The sequence below is a fragment of the Rattus norvegicus genome, chromosome 5 (genome assembly GCF_021556685.1).
Source record: "Rattus norvegicus strain SHRSP/BbbUtx chromosome 5, alternate assembly SHRSP_T2T, whole genome shotgun sequence".
NCBI lineage: Eukaryota > Metazoa > Chordata > Mammalia > Rodentia > Muridae > Rattus > Rattus norvegicus.
This window is the reverse complement of record NC_141538.1, coordinates 108436361-108454784: the sequence shown is the minus strand read 5'-3', so window position 1 is coordinate 108454784 and position 18424 is coordinate 108436361. Positions and strand designations below refer to the sequence as shown.

Below are 18424 nucleotides of genomic sequence, written 5' to 3'. Positions count from 1 at the left end.
CTGGCAGAGTCATTTCAGTTTCCACTTATTAGCACACAGCAGTCTTGCAACACATCTTCCCAGGGTCTGCATCTGCTCAACAGAAGCAGTCTCAAGAGAAGCAGTTAAGGAGAGCTTCACAGTTCATGCATCCCTCAGCTCAACAACCAACACTTTCATCCCTGTCCCTAAACTTTCACCCACCTCCCTATACACGAGACAGAGAGAAGTTTGTATAGGATCAGGACAGAATTATGGCAACTAGCGCTCCAAACAGTTCCCAACCCTCTGAGAAGGTGTTCAGGTGCCTTTTGATAGGGGAGATCATACAGCTGAATAGAGTCAGTTGTCATGGCCTCTCAGTATGCTTTACTCTTACCCTTGTGACAGTCTACTGTGCAAGGTACTGTGGATGACAAGGGTTATGGGGCACTCCACAAGAAGCTTTCTTGCTGGCAGGAGAGCAAGAAATGGCCACAAATAGATTGTAAGGTGGGACTGTGAAGACTCTATAGGACATGGGGCAGAAGAGAACAATAGGATCAATTCTGATTTCTGTCAATCACTTCTGATGCCACAGCTGGTTTTCCCAAACATTAGATACTTGACCAGCATAAGCTGGATACTGACACCATGAAATGAATTGGAAGAAATTCTAAACACGTTTCTTGACTGAGAATTCACACTGCCAGGTGGGATGAGAAGGGCCTTGTTAGTGTGTCCACCAATAGAAGAAATGAGCCCTCGGGACCTGGGCTTTTGGTTTTTCTCTCATTGTACCACTCAGGAGCTAAACAATAACCTAGGCCACATGTCCAGCTGAGAAGGAGGTCCTCAGTTTTCAACCCGTTTCTGTTTCCAAATGCTTCCCCGCTTTCCTGTGAATTATGTTTCCTATTCACAAATATATTATCATTAGCTCCTATTTGAGGCCTCAAATAATGCAACCTGAGTTTTACCTCTTACTTAAGAACTATGAACTAGGGGTTGGGGATTTAGCTCAGTGGTAGAGCGCTTGCCTAGTAAGCCCAAGGCCCTGGGTTCAGTCCTCAGCTCCGAAAAAAAAGAAAAAAAAAATAAAGAACTATGAACTATTTTCAGATTCTCCTGCTCAAACTCCATGGATTATCTTTGCACTACTAAGATTCCTTGTCAGCCTCAACACCGACGAAAAGAACACCGAATCATTTCGACAGACAATAGTCTCAATTCATTCTTAATATTGACATTGAAAAGAAAAAGAATTCTAGAAAAAATGTAAATGAGCAAATGGAATGTTGCGCTTCAAAAGAGAAAGCTACTCCTGCCAGGGGACACAGTCAAAGAGGGCATCAAAAGACCCAGCGGATCCTCCTATGGCTCTGACCATGCTGAGCGGATGCAGGGACTTAGGGAACACTACATGCCAGCCTTCCAGCCTAGACGCCCCAGGCTTTATGGAATTATACCTCAGTTGTAGGGTGCCCTGGAATGAGCTGAGTGGAGATCATTACAGCGCTCTCCTGAGTGCTCCCTCAGAAACAGCTTGATGAAAGCCAGGCCCTTTTCATTTGCATCTCAGGCTAAAGGGCTTCCCATGACCATCATTAGGAAGTTATTTCACTTCAATCCACAGTTTCAGACATTGCCTATCTGTATTGAGGTTGAGGTTGCTAGCCTGAAAAATAAACTCAATTGGCATTCATGAAGTATGAAAATTATGTCTATTTTGCTGGACCAGTAATAAGTCATCAGGAAACTAAAGTCAATAAAATAATTCCAAACCATGAAGTTGTAAATCTAGTTAAACCACAGTTAATAGAGCAGAGCCAGTAACCATTGTATCACTGAGATTTAAAATATAGGAGAAACTCAAGTCTTTCCTATAACTAACCATGCATACTCTTATAGTGACAGCTGTGTGAGGGACCACTTGGTTAAACAAGTCCTTCCTTCTTCAGGAAGAATAGGAGGAAAGGTTCCATGTGTATAATGTGGTAAATTTGATAAAACATCACTCATACACCTAAAAAGAAGACCAGACAAACAGGCAAACTAATGAAATAGGAGTGAGGGTTGACAAAGGCTCCAGGTTAAGCACAGTTCTCAAGGTAGGTCTAAAGCAAACCACCACCAACAAAAGCACAAATCACAAAGGCCCTATAGAGGCTCAGGGCTGACCTATGTGAGAAAGAGTCAAAAAGCCAGAGTAGCTGGAGTGGATAAGAAGAGGAAAAGAAACCTGGAAAGGTAAGGCATGGTGGAGTCAGGGGAGCTGGAGAGTCCAGACTCCTCTGGTTCTCCTTTCCAGCCTATTTCCATTCTTAGTAAGAGAGGAGTCCTCCACCCTCGGGGGTTGAGGGGAACTGGATAGTCTCATTTATGCTGAACAGGGACCTGATGACTACTGAGCTGAAAGCAGACTGGAAAGCGCAGAGCAGGCGAACCTTGCAGAGCTGTCTACAGCAACCCAGGTTAAACAAACAAAAACAAACCCACAGTGGCTGGGGACACTGTGGAGTGATGTGACACTTTGATACTATGACACCGTAGAGCCATGGCTTCCAAAAACCCAGCTATCCCATTTGCCACTCCGTTTCCAATACCATGTTAAACATCTGAGAAAATCAAGAGGAGGAGTTGTGTAGACACAGTGAAGAAAACAGCTGAGACTTAGAGCACCGTTGTGGTCACTGTGGATGGTCCCTGAAACATTTTAAGCAGGAACTTTAATTAGGTGGAGATAGAAAAGAGAACAATAGGTAGGAGATGGGGAAGGTGACAGGTTTGACTAGGAAGCATGAGAAGGCACTTTTTAGACTGCTAGAATAATTCTCATCTTGATGGGTGCTGGTTACAGAATATGTCCACCTGCCAGGATGCATAGAGCATACACTAACATAAAACATATATAAAATATACATAGTTTGCATATATTAACACATTGGACTGTATCTCAGGTATGAATAATTTAATATGTACAATTTTATGTCTTAATGTATCAGTAAAATTCTTTTTAATTAAAAAAATCAAAAGTAGGGCTAGAAATATGGCTTGGTGGGTAAGAGTATGTGCTTTTGCTGTTCTTGCAAAGGGTCTGAGTTCAATGCCCAGCTCCTAGGTTAGGCAGTTTACAAATGCCTGTGACTCCAGCTCCAGGGAGATCTAATGCTTCTGGCCTCTGTGGACACCAGTAACGGTGTGCACATACCCTCACACACGTGATTAAAAATAATAAATCTTTTAAGAAATCAAAAGTAGTTAGAAAATTGCTGCTTTTAGAACATATTTCTTAGACCTTTCCATCTACTAAATCTTATGGTCAGTTGGCTTGTATATCATCATTTAAAAACCCACTCATTGATCATTCCTATGTCTGTCGATATCAACTATCAATAACCGTTATTGAGGTTTGAAACTTTGGATTTACCTTGGAAGTCTTCCATGACTTAACAATCAAGACAATTTCTGAAATGCAAGTTTGATATACCTCTAGTTTCCTCATCACTGGCCTAGTCCTACTCTTCCCATGTGACTATGACACACCTATAAGATCTTCATGTCTGTCCTCTGATAACTCATCTCAAATGGTGCTGACTACTCAGAACTTCTTTGCAAAATCATTAGGAGTTCATAAAGAATATCATGAAAGCATTTTATAGTACTTAACAGCTTCTCAGGATCAAAACAACATCATTCACTTATTTAAGAGATAATTTTTCTGCTCAAGAACCTCGATGAATTTCTCCATAATTCTTAGAACTGTGCATCATGATATCGTTCTTAATCTAGAGAACTGAAGTATAAACCAGTTCCCACATTTGTCCTGCTCTTCACAGCACCTATGGAACCACTCACCTCTCTATTTTCCATGCCCTCTCTTCCTATTACTTCAACATACCTGGCTGATTTCTCTCACCTCTACAGTTCTAGTATACTACGGACATCTATAACGCCACACAATCCCAAGGCACACAGATCACTTCCTGGTTTTCCTGGGATCCCCTTATAGTGCCTGTAAAACTCTTTATGCACACCCACTTAGTTAAAATGATTTAATTATTCCACATCTCCTTAACAGAGAAAAATGTTTGTCATATTAAAATGTAAAGTGAAATTTTAAAAGCAATCATAAAACTATTGTGCTCAACGTTTTATTGTAACCCTGGGAGTTAAACTGAGAGCCTCGAGTGCACATTGGTAGCTAGGTGAGCATTCTATCACTGGGCTATATCCTAAACTTTCGTTTCACTTTATTTTGATACAAGTGCTCGCTAACTTAATCTAGGCTGACCTTGAATTTAGGGCTTTTCTGCCTCAACTTTTTGAACTGTTAGAATACAGACCTGCACCACCAGACTTGGCATTCAACTTTCAATCATTCTATAAACACAAAGTTTAAAAAAAAATGTAGGGTTGAGGGAGGAAGCCACCCACCCATCTCAAAATATTTTAACCCAGAATCGTTCCTGTCTAAAAGGAATACAGGGACAGAGAGTGGAGCAGAGACTGAAGGAAAGGCCACCCAGAGACTGCCCCACCTGGGGATCCATCCCATATACAGACACCAAACCCAGTCACTACTGCTGATGCCAAGAAGACTGGCAGGGGCTGAATATGGATGTCTCCTGAGAGGCTCTGCCAGAGTCTTACTGATACAGATGAAGATGCTTGCAGCCAACCATTGCACTGAGCACTGGGACACCAATGGATGGGGTAGGGGAAGGACTGAAGGAGCTCAAAAGGTTTTCACCCCAATAGGAAGAACAACAATATCAACCAACCAGACGCCCAAGAGATCCCAGGGACTAAACTACCAACCAAAGAGTACACATGGAGGAACTCATGGCTCCAGCTGCATATGTACAGAGGATGGCATTGTTAGGCATCAATGGGAGGGGAGGCCCTTGGTCCTGTGAAGGTTTGATGCCCCAGTGTAGGGGAATGTCAGGGTGGTGAGGTGGGGAGGAGCTCCCTCATAAAAGCAGGGGCTATGTGGGATGGGATAGGGGGATTTTGGAGGGGAAACTAGGAAGGGAGATAACATTTGAAATGCAAATAAATAAAATAACCAACAAATTTTAAAAAATATGCCAGGCATAGTGGCATATAAGTCTTTTAATCTCAGTACTTGGGAGGCAAAGGCAGGTGAATCTTTGTGTGTTTGGGGTCCGGCCTGGTCTATACAGGAGTTCTAGGACAGCCAGGAATTAAGAGAATTTGTCTCAAGAACAAAGAAATAAAAAGCTTATCTGAGTCAACATAGCTAAAGTAAACACATAATTATTTCAACCTTACAGAACATGCCCAAAAGATTCTAGAAATATTTATTTTCAGGTAAATATCTTCTAAGTGAAAAGGTTATACTTTGTAGGGAGTTTTGTAAACTTTATAATCTGAAATTTCATGAGCATCTAGATTATGATTTAGTGCACCTGATACACGGGCTCATGAACATCTCCTGCTTAGAAACATACATTTTCAATATAAGAGAACGCTGGGAGAGAGAACTTCTCCCCTTTTGTTTGGTAATGGAAGCACATAACTCACTCTGCTTCTTGAACAAACACCATTATGTGATTAAAAATATAATACTCATTTTAACAGACTTTTATTGACTACTCTAAATCAAATAAAAAAACTTTTTGATGAGGTTATTTGTAAAACTAGAGTAAGACAGGCAGAGCAGTGTGCAAAACCTCACACATAAACAAGTATTTTCCATTCATTTTATGACCCCAACTCATAAAGCAAGACAATTTCCCTCTCACAATTATCATCAAAGCCACCTACACCTCAGCCATAGCCACCACCATCATCATTACCATCAACACCATCACTACCATCAGCATCATCACCACCATCAGCACCATCAGCGCCATCACCATCATCACTACCATCAGCATCATCACCACCATCAGCACCATCAGCGCCATCACCATCATCACTACCATCAGCATCATCACCACCATCACCACCATAGCATCATTAGCACCATCACCACCTCCACCCCCCCTTCCTCCACCACCACTACCACCACCACCACCACAACCACGACAACCACCACAACCATCACCTCCACCTCTACTAACTCTACCACCTCCTCCACCTCTACCAGCTCCATCTCCACCACCTCTTCCTCCACCACCATCATCACCACCATCAGCACCATCAGCACCACCTCCACCTCCATCATCTCCATCACCACCTCCTCCTCCTCTACCACCACCTCCTCCTCCTCTTCCTCCTCTTCCATAACAACAAACACAACAAAAGAAAAGAATAAAGGTATTTGATTTCAGTTGATACATGGAATACAAAGAGTATCAACTCCCACACTCATTCCTCCTGTGTTCCCAGAAGTAAAAAGCATTCTCACTTGTTACAGGTCTTAAAAGACACTCACTGCATGGCTGTTTATAAGGAGGAATAAGAGGCTTCAACTTTCTGTCATTAGTAATACCATTGCTACGAAGTAACTTTCTGCCATCCCTCTCCATTGACATACTGTAAGAGAAGACTTAAGAGGATGCCTCCTGAAAGTGCAAAGCCCTCATCTCCTTGTAAGTAGTTTCCAGACATTCAATATCCCCCCCTCACCTCTACACTCAATCATTGCACCCCACCCCACCCCATTTCCTATCAGGATAACATTAGCTTGAAAGCTGACAATTGAATTGCATCTCAAGCAACCATTTACTCTGTTATTTAATAGAAGGGGAAACCCAGTTACCATAACAACTCACATCCACATGGTAATTATGGAGTATCTAAAACACAGCAATACGTACTTTTCACAGCATTTGCAAGGGAGAATCTGTAAGAGGCACAGATATAATTTCTTCCCACTATTATTCACAATTTTCACATAGTTGTTTCATATTGCATAAATGTGAACAATATTCCTGTACCTTTAAAGAAATATTTCTAAGACAAAGGAGCAACTGAAAGAAAAGGTAAGGCTGCAATTCTATTTCAAAGAAGTGGTTACATATCTAACTTGAAACAGCTTGGAGGAAAAATTATAGAATTAGAAAAGAAAAATTAATTTTTAATGGATAAAAATTAAATAGTAGGGCTGGAGAGATGGCTCAGCATTAAAAACACTGACTGCTCTTCCAGAGGTCCTGAGTTCAACTCCCAGCAACCACATGGTGGCTCACAACCATCTGTGATGGGATCCAATGCCCTCTTCTGCTGTGTCTGAAGACAGCGACAGTGTGCTCATATATATTAAATAAATAAGTAAATAAATACATCTTTAAAAAATTAAATAGTAATCATTTTAATTAAAAAGAAAAAAGAAAAAGGAGGAGGAAGAGAAGGAGAAGGAGGAGGAGGAAGAGGAAACGGAGGATGAGAACAACAACGACGACAACAACAAACACCACCAACGATTTTGTTCAGAGTCCAGCTTCCAGTCTGGCTGAATAAGGTTCCTCTAAAATACAAATGGAAGAACAGCTCATTAATTAACGCTAAGCATAAATACGGCTGGGTGGCACTGACATGATCAGGAATATCCATACCACCAAGAAGGAGAAAGGAATGAAATTTGACTGCCATTCTCAGCTCAGGACAGGTCACCATTGACCACTTGAGATGAGAATGCTATGTTGAAGTAGGAAATGAGAAAAGACAATGGGACTATCGGTAAATTCCAGGGAAGAAAACTGCCACTTGCCCCCAGCTTCCCCCAAAGGGCAGGAGGCATCTAATGGGGTGAAGAAAGGTAACAGAAAAGCCTGGAAGATAGGATATGACCACTAGTGGATTCAAAAGATCAAAGAGAGGGCACATGGTTTCACCCAAAGCTAAGAAGATACAGATACTAGTCATGTAGGATTAACACTGCATCAGACATAGATCAGCAGTCCTTTCAAACGTATAATAGCATGGTGGAATTATCAGTTTGTTTTTGAAAAGCAGGAAAATAAAGGGAAATTTATGAGGCAACTTTATATAAATAGTTCACCATGGCATCAAAGAGTCTTAATTTAGCTAACATGTCTTTCTTGACAAGTATTAATAAAGTATTACATATAAAAGAGATGTCAAGGATGAAAACCGCCCATTCCAGTCTGGCACATAAGGGGCTTACAACTCACAACTCATCCTACAAAGCACAACTGAGAAGCTGATGCACCCCATGGCTCTCTGAGCCCTGAGAGGGATTACATCACAGCAAAGTGCAGCTAGAGAGTAAGCAGGCCAAAGCAGAGAAGCAAAACTTGCTTCAATAGTCACCAAGGTGCAGACACCTAGTGCTAACAAGAACTTCGATACAAAATCCCAGATTGGACACAGTCAGGGAAGAGTCGGCCAATCAGTGGATCAGAAATTTGAGCCATTAGACCACCACACACCTCTGCATGTAACACTCAGAGCTTCACCAAATTTTTACAATGAATACAAAATGAAAGTCACATATACATCTGACATCTAAAATAATCATCCAGGGGTACACTATCGGAGGAAGCAAGGTTAACACAGTAAGTTATGCTTCGAGGTTTATGATGTAGCCTAACTGTATTTGAACTTGAAATTCTCCTGCTCCAGCATCCCAAGTGCTGGGATTACAGGCATACTCCAATAGAACAGGCTGGAAACTAGGTTTTGTGAGAGCCTAACAAACCCATGGGGAAGAAAATGTATAATTCTAATGTTTTCTATCCTTCCATGTAGAAAAGAAAAGCATCAATCATGGCTACTCTACGTTACATTGCCTCAAGGCAGTAGAGAGAGCTGAAAAAGAGGTGTGAAACTTATAATCACACTAATTAAAAAAAAAAACCAGACCTAATTATGTGAATAAAGAGTGATTCCACATCACCCCAATCTCCTTAACCACTAAATGATTAAATGTCTATTTATTTCAAACCTTTTTATATCATGTCCAGATTTTAGAAAAAGAACAAAGCACAATAAAAGGCAAAAATATGATTTCTAGCTGGTGCCCAAACCTTGCTGATCCCGGCCCACAGCTACCTGCTCCCAAAACCCATGGGAGAAGAGAGCTCATCGCCCAGAAATGTGGGCACTCCTGAGACTGCAGGATAGGAGAGACCTCCAGTACTGCCCACCCCTGCCCACATCCCTGGCCTAGAGAAAGCTGTATAGGGCCTCTGGGAACAGGAACACAGGGCATTCAAGCTGCATGAGCCCTGCAGTTCAGATCTCGCCCCAATCTGAAGGGACCCAGTCAAATAGCTCCCTACACCCAAATTCCCGTAGGAGGGAGAGCTAAACTTTCAGAGGGGCAGTCACACCTGGGAAACCAGAAGAGACTACTCTCTGCCCACATTCTTGACTCGAGAGGAAAACTCCTAGCAACATCTGGGACCCCTGTGCACAGGGACCTGAAAAAGGGCGGGGCAGGCCCTTCTGGTTGCTGCACTCACAAAGAGCTGAAACCCCTGCTCTGAGAAGGAAATCCTGGCCCGAGACCAGAGGTAAGACCAACTTTTCTGCTCCAAGTGAACTGCCAGGTGGACTCAGGACACACGCCCACAGGAACAGCTGAAGACCAGTAGACAGGAACGACTACACTCCTGAAAGCAGAACACTGTTCCCACAACTGGCTGAAAGAAAACAGGAAAACAGGTCTACAGCACTCCTGACACACAGGCCTATAGACAGATACCAGGTACCGAAGTTAAATCAGGAACAGATAAACCATTTAAAGAACCCCATAACATCTAAAGAAATAGAATTAGGCATTAGAAGTCTCTGAACCAAAAAGAGCCCGGGTCCAGTTGGGTTCAGTGCAGAATTCTATCAGACATTCATAGAAGACCTCATTCCAATACTATCCAAACTATTCCACAAAATTGAAACAGATGGAGCGCTATCGAATTCCTTCTATGAAACCACAATTACTCTTATACCTAAACCACACAAAGGCCAAACAAAGAAAGAGAACTTCAGGCCAATTTCCCTTATGAATATTGACGCAAAGATATTCAATAAAATTCTTCCAAACCGAATCCAAGAGCACATCAAAACAAACATCCAGCATGATCAAGTAGGCTTCATCCCAGGTATGCAGGAATGGTTTAATATACGGAAAACCATCAATGTAATCCACTATATAAACAAACTGAAAGATAAAAACACATGATCATTTAATTAGGTGCTGAGAAATCATTTGACAAAATTCAACACCCCTTCATGATAAAAGTCCTGGAAAGAACAGGAATCTAAGGCCCATACCTAAACATAGTAAAAGCCATATACAGCAAACCAGTAGCTGACATTCAACTAAATGGAGAGAAACTTGAAGCAATCCCACTAAAATCAGGGACTAGACAAGGCTGCCCACTCTCTCCCTACTTAATCAATATAGTTCTCGAAGTCCTAGCCAAAGCAATTAGACAACAAAAGGAGATCAAAGGGATACAGATTGGAAAGGAAGAAGTCAAAATATCACTATTTGCAGATTATATGATAGTATATTTAAGTGATCCCCAAAGTTCGACCTCAGAACTACTAAACCTAATAAACATCTTCAGCAAAATGGCGGGGTATAAAATTAACTCAAATAAATAAGTAGTCTGCTCTACACAAAGAGAAACAAGTTGAGAAAGTAATTAGGGAAATGACACCCTTCATAATAGTCCGAAATGATACAAAATACCTCGGTGTGACTTTAACCAAGCAAGTGAAAGATCTGTATGATAAGAACGTCAAGCCTCTGAAGAAAGAAACTAAAGGTCTCAGAAGATGGAAAGATCTCCCATGCTCATGGATTGGCAGGATTAATATAGTAAAAATGGCCATTTTACCAAAAGCGATCTACAGATTCAATGCAATCCCCATCAAAATACCAATCCAATTCTTCAAAGAGTTAGACAGAACAATTTTCAAATTCATCTGGAATAACAAAAAACCCAGGATAGTTAAAGCTATCCTCAACAATAAAAGGACTTCAGGGGGAATCACTATCCCTGAACTCAAGCAGTATTACAGAGCAATAGTGATAAAAACTGCATGGTATTGGTACAGAGACAGACAGATAGACCAATGGAATAGAATTGAAGACCCAGAAATGAACCCACACACCTATGGGCACTTGATCTTTGACAAAGGAGCCAAAACCATCCAATGGAAAAAAGATAGCAGTTTCAGCAAATGGTGCTAGTTCAACTGGAGGTCAACATGTAGAAGAATGCAGATCGATCCATGCTTATCACCCTGTACAAAGCTTAAGTCCAAGTGGATCAAGGACCTCCACATCAAACCAGACACACTCAAACTAATAGAAGAAAAACTAGGGCAGCATTTCGAACACATGGGCACTGGAAAAAATTTCCTGAACAAAACACCAATGGCTTATGCTCTAAGATCAAGAATCGACAAATGGGATCTCATAAAACTGCAAAGCTTCTGTAAGGCAAAGGACACTGTGGTTAGGACAAAACGGCAACCAACAGATTGGGAAAAGATCTTTACCAATCCTATAACAGATAGAGACCTTATATCCAAAATATACAAAGGACTCAAGAAGTTAGACCACAGGGAGACAAATAACCCTATTAAAAAATGGGGTTCAGAGCTAAACAAAGAATTCACAGCTAAGGAATGCCAAATGGCTGAGAAACACCTAAAGAAATATTCAACATCTTTAGTCATAAGGGAAATGCAAATCAAAACAACCCTGAGATTTCACCTCACACCAGTGAGAATGGCTAAGATCAAAAACTCAGGTGACACCAGATGCTGGTGAAGATGTGGAGAAAGAGGAACACTCCTCCATTGTTGGTGGGATTGCAGACTTGTACAACCATTCTGGAAATCAGTCTGGAGGTTCCTCAGAAAATTGGACATTGAACTACCTGAGAACCCAGCTATAGCTCTCTTAAGCATATACCCAAAAGATGCTCCAACATATAACAAAGACACGTGCTCCACTATGTTCACAGCAGCCTTATTTATAATAGCCAGAAGCTGGAAAGAACCCAGATGCCCTTCAACAGAGGAATGGATACAGAAAATGTGGTACATCTACACAATGGAATATTACTCAGCTATCAAAAACAATGACTTCACTCTCTCTTCTGCTCTTCCTCTCTTCCTCCTTCCTCTCTCTCTCTGACTCTCTTCTGCTCATCCTCTTCCTCTCTCTTCCTATCTCTCTCTCTCTCTCTCTCTCTCTCTCTCTCTCTCTCTCTCTCTCTCTCTCTCTCTCCCCCTCTCTTCCTCTCCTGGCTTGACACGATAAAGCTACAGGAGACTCTCACTCTCTCTTCTGCTCTTCCTCTCTTCTTCTGCTCTCTCTCTCTCTCTCTCTCTCTCTCTCTCTCTCTCTCTCTCTCTCTCTCTTTTCCTCTCCTGGCTTGACACGATAAAAAAAAATGACTTTATGAAATTCATAGGCAAATGGATGGAACTGGAAAATACCATCCTGAGTGAGGTAACCCAATCACAGAAAAACACACATGTTATGTACTCATTGATAAGTGGATATTAGCCCAAATGCTCAAATTACCCTAGATGCACAGAACACACGAAACTCAAGAAGGATGACCAAAATGTGGATGCTTCACTCCTTCTTTAAAAGGGGAACAAGAATACCCTTGGGAGGGAATAGGGAGGCAAAGTTTAGAACAGAGGCTGAAGGAACACCCATTCAGAGCCTGCCCCACATGTGGCCCATACATATCCAGCCACCAAACTAGATGAGATGGAGGAAGCAAAGAAGTGCAGGCTGACTGGAACCGGATGTAGATATCTCCGGAGAGACACAGCCAGGATGCTGCAAATACATAGGCGAATGCCAGCAGCAAACCACTGAACTGAGAACGGGACTCCCGTTGAAGGAATCAGAGAAAGGATTGAAAGAACTGAAGAGGCCTGAGACCCCATATGAACAACAATGCCAACCAACCAGAGCTTCCAGGGACTAAGCCACTACCCAAAGACTATACATGGACTGACCCTGGGCTCCAACCTCATAGGTAGCAATGAATAGCCTAGTAAGAACACCAGTGGAAGGGGAAGCCCTTGGTTCCGCCAAGGCTGGACCCCCAGTGAACGGGATTATTGTGGGGAGGGCGGTAATGGGGGGAGGATGGGGAGGTGAACACCCATATAGAAGAGACGGGGAGGGGTTAGGGGGATGTTGACCTGGAAACCAGGGAACGGGAATAACATTTGAAATGTAAATAAGAAATACTAAATCTAATAAAGATGGAAAAAATAAAAAAGAACAAAAAAAAAGGCAAAAATAAGTTTCAAGAAATCAAACAGGAATAGGAGCCAGAGACAATTTGAATTCTCATCTCAGGAATTTAAAACCGATTATTAATACACAATGGCTGGGATAGACACAGTAGACAGCATTATCAGAGCAAAAGGAACATGTTCTAAGGAAGAACCATAAAGAAACTAAGGACCAAAGCCCTGGTGAAACAGAAATGGAATTGGTGTGTATAGATGTGACTAAACTAAGGATTGAATACCTAAGCTGGAGGATGTCTCTATAGAAATCTTCGAATCTGAGAAGCAAAGAGAAAATACCAACAAACAAAAATAGAATGTCCAAGGTCTGTGGAAACATGTAACATGCATGATGATCAATAGTAAAACCTGGTCATGAAATGTAATCTCCTGGGTCTAGAAGGAGACCTAACATTCCAGTTGGGTGGGCCAATTCCTCAGTTAGGGGATCACTCTTAGGAAGGTAGTATCACCCCTAGGAAGGTACAGGTCATCTTATGCCATGCAGAACAACAGAAACCTCCCTGGAGAACATTCCCGTACACAGTACACCCATGCTGCTTCTGAATTACTCAGAAAAAAAGTGTGACTTTTCCTTTTCTTCTTTCTATTTTTTTCTGAACATGCTTTCTCTAGCAGACTTTATCAGACAAAGCTTGCCTTTCAGGATACATTTTTCTTTTAAGTAACTTTTACATTGAAGAAAAGGATACAGATTGAAAGCTCAAAGCTACACAAAGCACCGAAGAACACCAGAGAAAGCACACAGAAAGGTGAAATAAGATTTGACTTTCATAATTGATCAAACAGTAAGTTTATTCAAAATAATATCATGCATGAGAGATGAATGAACAAGGATACTGTAGTTGTTACTTTTACACAGCTGGGAACAGGGTCACTGATGGAACTTAAAAGGAAGGAGTCTGACTTGGGTCAAAGGTTTCATAGGTTTTAGACTATGGCCCTTGGCTTTGCTGATTCTGGGCAGTAGAGTGGCAGGAACATGTGTAAGAGAAGTAGGGCCAGCAAGACGGCCCAGAATGCAAACACACTTGCCAAACCTGTCTTGTGGTTGATTGCTGGGATCCTCATGGTAGAATTAGAAAATCAAGTTGTCCCCTGACCTGTTAATAACCTTTCAGAACAGAAGTATAAGTCTCAGATGTTCGCATAGCTAACTGCAACTAAACATTTAGGGAAGTGATCATTCTGATTTTCCATGTTTCTTTTGGAAGACAGAAACAGTTATTTCCTCATTCTATGAGTCAGCGTTACCCAATTTGAAGCCAGACAGAGCCACTAACTAGAAATGCACAGACTAGTATTTCCCATAAACATAAATACAAAACTCCTCAAAAACATGAGCAAAATGAGTCTGACAATGTTTAAAAACATTTACACACCACAATTAGTGGTATTTATCCAGTGGGAGTAGATCAATATTCAAGAATGGATGGCAAAGAGATCATACATCAGATCAATACTTCAGAAAAAGCGCTTGAGAAACTCAAAACCTATCATGATAAAAGGAAAACAAATGAAACAAAACCAAAGTACATCCTTCCAACTAGTTTAACCAAGGTTCAGTCTAAGCTTGACAAGGAAAATCTACACAGCTCCCCAAACCAAGAGAATCCCATAGAATACACATAGCAAAAACCTGAAAGCTTGTTTTAAAGATCGGAACAAGGCAAAGATGTCAATTCTCAGCAGTTCATTACAACATCATACCAGAAGTCCTCACTGATGTAATATGATAGAAACAGAAAGCTTAGCATATACTGGAAGGAAAGAAAAAAATTGCCTCTGCCACAGATAACATAGGCATTTACCTATAAAATGTGAACAAACTGGCCAAAAAATCCAGGAATTAGTCACCCCAGCAAGGCTAGTATAAACCAGAATACACAAAACACAACCACTTTCCCTTATATCTACAATGAATAAATAAAAATTAATGAATAAAAGTTAAATTAAGTGGAAGAGGAAAGGAAAATTATTGTAATCTTGCTTCAGACCAGAAAACAAAAAAAGCCACAAAAAGAAAATGTGATAACTTAGAATCTTCAGTACTAAAAATTTGATTTTCAAAAGACAACCATTTTAAGACAGTACTAAGTTAAAAAAAGAAAAAACATTTTCTCTTTTTATTGTTTTGTTTTTGTTTTTATTGTTTTTTACATTTAAAATGTTATCCCCTTTCATGGTTTCCCCTCCAGAAATCCGCTATCCTACTGTCCCCCAACCCCCCAAGTCTATTGTTGGTGGGATTGCAAGCTGGTACAGCCACTCTGGAAATCAGTCTGGAGATTCCTCAGAAAATGAAGACCCAGCTATACCACTCCTGGGCATATAGCCAAAGATGCTACAACAGACAACAAAGACACGTGCTCCACTATGTTCATCGCAGCCTTATTTATAATAGCCAGAAGCTGGAAAGAACCCAGATGCCCTTCAACAGAGGAATGGATACAGAAAATGCAGTACATTTACACAATGGAATATTACTCAGCTATCAAAATCAATGACTTTACGAAATTCATAGGCAAATGGATGGAACTGGAAAATATCATCCTGAGTGAGGTAACCCAATCACAGAAAACCACACATGGTATGCACTCTTTGATAAGTGGATATTAGCCCAAATTCTTGAATTACCCTAGATGCACAGAACACATGAAACTCAAGAAGGACGACCAAAATGTGAATGCTTCACTCCTTCTTAGAAGGGGAAAAAAACATTTTCAAAATCCATTTCTAACATATATTTTATATCCAGAATGTGTAAAGCCCTTTCTTTGGAAAACACATTGTCAAGGAAAAATTGTGAAAATATCAGACACATCCTGGAAGGCCGAGGATGACAAACAGAGAAGTGAAAAGATGCCGGGCACCGTTCATCAGTGCAGAAATGAACGCCCATCCCTTACTGTCGCTGGCAGGGATGCAGGCAGGGAACTCTTATGTCTCAGGGGCAGCTACAAGCAGACATCCACCATGGAAAACAGCCCTCCCCCCCCCCCCCCGCTTTACACAAAGATCTATGTGCAGTACCCCAACAATCTCACTCTCAGCTATTCCTCTACTTAAAGGAACGGATGTCAGCACAAACCAGATGTCAACACAAAGATACCTGAGTAATTCAGTGAGGAATCATCATAAAAACATGTATACCACCACCAAGAACCAGGCGCAAACCAAAGGTCCACCACCCACTAAACTGATAAACAAACGGAATTCCCAGGAAAAACTTCCAGGGATACAAAGTAGAGTTTGAAGAAAACTTCTAGAAAAATGCCAAACAGGCTCCAGGAAAAATCAAAAGAAAACAAACAGTGACAATGACAACAAAACAAGACAGGAGCAAGGGGACAAGCTAAGCGTCGAGGTTCCACTCTGTGATTTCTGTTACTCACCATCAACCACGGTCTGATATTTAACTGAAAATCCCATAATGAGATGGTTTGCAGGCTTGAATTTCCAAGCTGTCCTAAACAGCCTGAGGAAACCTTGCACTGCCCCGCTCTGGACGTGACGCGTTCCTTCGGTGTATCTGTACTTACTGTATGCACTACCTGCCCTTAGCCCTAGCTCACTCGGAGACCACCTTAACTCTGAAGGTATCGGTGCGCTTGTATTCAAGTAACCCATGTTTCATTTAATTATGGCTCTAACCTTAAGAATGGTGGTCCTGTTAAATCAGAAATGCCAAAGCAAGTCAAGAAGCAAAAGCTGTGGACTTAATAAAACAAAATTTTAAAATTCACTTGCTATGGTTGCTGAGCTCTACAGTGACAAACTGGAATTGAACTCCAGGGTTCAGTTTCCAGACTCTTCGACTTAGCTGCTTTACGGTCTTGAACCAATTAGCAGGACCCACCTCAGACCGTGCACGTGGAGATTAAGTGAATGGATATACTGTGCTCCTCTGCTTACTACTCTGAGGTCACGTCCTAATAAAGCATTACAAACTGAAAATGTCCTAACTTGAAAATACATGTAATTAACATAGCTTGCCAGGCATCCTAGCTCAGCCACACAGGATACTGCAAAATGCAGCAGCATTTCCCAGGCTGCCCTTGAGCAGGACCAAGGAAGACCATTGTTCTGTATGTTGATAGCCCAAGGAAAATGTAAACCCAAAGCATTGTTTCTACTAAAGCCATGCATATTTTGGAACATTAAAAAGTCAACATACAGTAAGCCCAAACACATTATGTTTGGGATGTATATCATATGGATGGTAGTAGTCATACAGAACGGTTAGAGTATCTAAGCTGATTGTCAGTTGCTATTGCTGCAATTGTTAATTAGTCAAGTCTTCAAAACCATCATTATTTACGGTTAAACAGTTTAAGAAACTAATGGACCAGGGGCTCAACCACCAAACAAAGAGTATACATGGGCCAGTTCATAGTTCCCACTTCATATCTAGCATCAGTGGGAGGGGAGGTGCTTGATTCTGTGGAGGCTTGATCCTCTAGAGAATGGGGATGCTAGATGAATGAGGCAGAAGTGGGTGAGTGGGTGGGGGAGCATCCTCTTAGAGGCAAAGGGGAAGGAGGAAAATATTTGAAATGTAAATAAATAAAATGATTAATAAAGTAAAAGAAGAAACCAATGGATCATTCTATTTGTGTGTGTATGTGTATGTGTGTGTTTTCCTGTTCACATGTGCACACATATGTATGCATGGAGACCAGACGACTGTTGAAACCCAGAGAGCTAGAGTTACAGACAGAGTTGCATAATATGGGTGCTTGAATTCAAACTCCCGTCAACAACACAGGTAACCTCCGCAACAACACAGGTAACCTCCACAACAACACAGGTAACCTCCACAACAACACAGGTAACCTCCACAACACAGGTAACCTCCACAACACAGGTAACCTTCACAACAACACAGGTAACCTTCACAACAACACAGGTAACCTCCACAACACAGGTAACCTCCACAACACAGGTAACCTCCACAACAACACAGGTAACCTCCACAACACAGGTGACCTCCACAACACAGGTGACCTCTGCAACACAGGTAACCTCCACAACAACACAGGTAACCTCCACAACAACACAGGTAACCTCCACAACACAGGTAACCTCCACAACAACACAGGTAACCTCCACAACAACACAGGTAACCTCCACAACACAGGTAACCTCCACAACACAGGTAACCTTCACAACAACACAGGTAACCTCCACAACACAGGTAACCTCCACAATAATACAGGTAACCTCC

The 18424-nt window shown here is 41.5% G+C and overlaps 1 protein-coding gene across 7 annotated transcripts in view; it reads right to left on the bottom strand.

Moving 5' to 3' along the window:
• Focad (focadhesin) overlaps positions 1-18424 on the bottom strand; it is a 330597-nt gene that overhangs the window by 76639 nt on the left and 235534 nt on the right.